Here is a 4,173-nt window from a genome sequence, read left to right as displayed (position 1 = left end):
AGCTTGTGTTAAGAATGTGAACCCTCAGCTCTGATCTGTAATCAATCAGATTTCTGGCTGCAATCTGATATAGAAAATTATGTAGCAGCAGAATAATTTCAGAAAACCTCAATTATTGGTTGCATTTTGAATTTTACCAGGATGTTACTACTAAGAATAATGACAGTGGAGAGATGGGCACATTGTCTGGATATTTGTGCTTTTGTGCCTTAATGTGTAATAATGTTTTTACGGTTTATTTATCTTTGATTTGGTTTGATATGGGTTCTAAAATGATTTCCAATGGTATTATCTGTTGGGTTTTATTTATATAAAGGGTCTCGCATCTAAGAATTAAATGACTGTGATTTGTAGTAATGTGCATTTTGTTAAAGCTGTTCACAATGGTACCCATTTTTTCCCACCGTCCTTCTTTGTGAAATGTTAAGAATCACGTTTTCCATGCTGATAAATATGAACTATTTTTCTTCTTTCTTGTTGTTTTTGCACAACACTATGAAGAAAATGGTCTTATTTTTAATTCAGCTTGTAATCATTCTATTACAAGTTTGTTACTAAACATATCGTGGGGGAGATGAGCGCGACAACACCTTCAGCTGTAGCAGCTGATGTGTTAAATGTGGACCATTTCACGGCACATGTTCCTCTGCGGGGGCTTCAACCCCTTCTCCTTCAGGTGTCGTCGCTGCTTACAGCTGTGACTGTGGCGAATTAATACCTCCAGTTGTATCCTGTATTCCTTTTACAGAGTTTATTTAATACATTTATTATTAAAATGCAATAATTTTTCTGATCCCGTCTCAGACTGCTTTTTGCTGTTTTGTGCTACAGCTTATTATGGAGATTTGATTATCAAGTGAAACGACCGAGGATGGAGATTGTGGAGTCAGTGATGAATGAAGTTGAAAAGTTTTATTGGAAACGTCTAAGATCTGAGCAGAACTGAGACATTGTCAAACGTGAACATGGAGATATTAATCAGGCATCCTCTGTCATTCTGCCTGTGAATCCCAGAGTTGTGGTATATATAAGGTTTTGGAGAGAGGTGGGAGAGGGAGGAGACGTCAGGTCAAGATGTCTGGCGCCTTCCTGTCTGCTGATACCTGAGTTGACCTTGGGGAGGACTGCGTAGTTGTGTTATTGTGGTAAATTATGGTTGCCAGGGTTACACAGAGGCCTTGGTGTATTTGCCAGTTTCAGCTGATCAATACTGAGTTGTTAGGTTTGTGCTTGGGAATATAAGTTGCTAATTTAAAGGAAGCCGAATTATGCGTTTTTTTTCTCTTACAGTGGTGAATTATACTTTTAATTTTTTTGTCCTTCTGCTGCTCCACAGCAGATCATAAGCACATTTATTTTGGCAGAGATTTTTACGCTGATTGCCCTTCCTGACGCAATCAGCCCATATATACAAGCTTGGGACTAGCACTATACGAGTACAGGCCCCTCATGTACTTGGGATCATTGGGGATTGGGTACCTTGCTCAGGGGTACCCCAGCCCGTAAAATCAGGGACAAAAACAGGCAATCCTTTCTTATTATTATTATATTTCTAGAGCGCTTTTCTAGACACCCAACGCGCTTTAAAAATTACCCATTATTAATTAACTCATTCTCACTGGTGGTGGTAAGCTACGTGTAGCCACAGCTGCTATTACACACTATTAGCATCAGTTAAGCATGAATATATATTGAATTCATCATTTATAACGCATGAATACTCATCAGTATGTAGTTTAGAAACACAGTTATAAATCTCCCTTGTAAGTCGATCAAAGAGCTCGTCTGTTGGAGGTGGATGCTGATTGGCTGCTTGAGTACAGCAGCTATTTGGACATTTGAGTAAAACATTTATAATTGTGTTTATAAACTACATACTCATGAATTTTCTTGTAATTTCCATGTATAAATGATGAATTCAATATTTATTCATGCTTAAAGGTGCATTATGTAATAAATCTAAAGCAACTGGCCATAAAATCCTTCTAATATGTCACAGAGACTCAGGAATAATGTTCATATAACAAACTGAACTCACCAACAACAACAGTACAGACAAAATATTTGCATTAAAAAAACATTTTGCAGACTGCAAATCATGTTTATGTTTTGAAATCATGTTTTGGCAGGTGGCCACCTACCGCTGTCTACCAATCATTGCAGTCATTAGAGTCTCAGCTGCCGAGCAACCACGGGTTGCCAGTGATGTCAGAAAACGAAACCTAAAAGACCCCTGTAATTTGAATTTGAATGTAGCTACCGTTTTTGGCCACATTCTTACATATGGCACCTTTAACTAATGCTGATAGTGTGTGTAATTATTATAAAGGGTTACCGCCAAGTTCTCTGTCCGGACACATTTTCTGGTACATCCTCACAACTTCAAAGGGCTTTTCAAAGGGTAGATTTGAACTTTGGTCAGTGATGGGTTAATGGTTAGGGTTATTTATGCAGTTGTGGTGGTTACGGGTGAAGGAATCATATCACGTCTGTGATTGCCCTCACAGAGAATGTTCCACAAAAATGTGAGTGTGTCAGAGAGAGAGAGAGAGATAGCGGCGCCAGAAGGGAGGTGAGTTGAAATATCACTGCTTAATCTGTGCTGTTTACGATGGAGAGTCTGTTGGGAGTTTCTATGGAAACCCACAGCCTGCAAATCACACTCGTCTTCATCCAGATGAGGTGGTGATGCAGCGATCTGCCTCTGCCAAGTGCGTAGGGTGCCCTCCCTCACAGTGGTCCACTTATTTGTTTCCAGGCGACAAGAGTGGGGTTCATTAAAGTTTAAGTCGATTCCGTCAAAAGAACTGATGAGAAAGGCTCACTCACCTGTAAAGGGTTACCCTTTTAGACCCAATCAAGCACACACACTCTAAACTTTGATGCTGTGGCTATTTTGAGAAGCAGCTTGCGTAACAGAGATTGTAAACGAAAATCTTTTCACCGTGACTGAAATGTTGCATGAGCGAATGTGAGGGGTGGATTTGAAAGTGTAGAGACTCTATTTCAGGCTCCCCCATGTTTAATTAATCCATTTTATATATTTTCGGATCTGTGGATGACAATGCAGGTCTGTTGTAAATGCAAGTGGTTCATGACTCAGAGTTGTTAGTGCCTGTGTGATTTGACAACAAGGATAAACAGGATGTCTGAGATTTTTTTTGCCAAAGAATCCTCTTTGTTCAGGGACCTTGGAGCTTGAGTTGGCTCTTAACGACTTTCTATTAATGTTTTTGCCATTGTTTTCGAAACATAAGCGATGTATCTTCTGATAAAAAGATAAAAATGCAATTAAAAACAAGAACCAACCAATCTGCCAGGTGATTGCTATCATAACCTACGACTTGTTTTCTTTTTCTTAGAAAAAATGTAATTGTGCTGCAGAGAATCTATTACTCCCACAAGGAGTGAGGCCTTTGCTTAGAGCAGAAGGACAGCTATAATTAAATTTGATCCCATGAGATGCACTTCCACAGCCAGTAACTAAGGCTGAATGGTTTGTAAATACCAGGGGTGTATTTACCTCATACAATTACAAGAGAACCTTTTGTTGCAAAAAAAAAGAAAGAAATGGGGAGGAGCTCTTTAGTGTCGGCTCAAGTAATCGACGCAACTTAAGTGCAATTACGACCGACTTTACGTTAATGTATATAATTGAGAACAATTTTCAAGAACTGAATCAATGATGTCTGCCACAGCTGTATCGACCATAGCAGACATGGATTTATTCATGAGCTCAGTCTGTTTTATATATAGAGAGAGGAAAGATAAAACAATACATGTTGGTGTAGTGGTTAGCACTCTTGCCTTTGCAGCAAGAAGACCCGGGTTCCTGGGCTCAAGCCCCATTTAGAACAACTTCAGAACAAGGGCCTTTCTGCGAGGAGTTTGCATGTTCTCCCCGTGTGTGTGTGGGTTTTCTCCGGGTTCTCCGGCCTCCTCCCATAGTCCAAAAACATGATTAGCTGAATTGGTCACTCTCAATTGTGTGAGAGTGTGAGTGAATGGTTGTTTGTCTTTATATGAGGCCCTGCGATGGACTGGCAGACTGTCCAGGGTGTACCCCGCCTATCACCCAATGTCAGCTGAGATAGGCACAGCGACCCTCCGGTGCAGGATAAAGCGGTAGATGATGGATGGATGGATGGATGGATGTTTTGAAGATTCACACTC

This window comes from Microchirus variegatus, assembly GCF_963457635.1.
Source record: "Microchirus variegatus genome assembly, chromosome: 14".
NCBI lineage: Eukaryota > Metazoa > Chordata > Actinopteri > Pleuronectiformes > Soleidae > Microchirus > Microchirus variegatus.
This window is presented reverse-complemented; position numbering follows the sequence as displayed.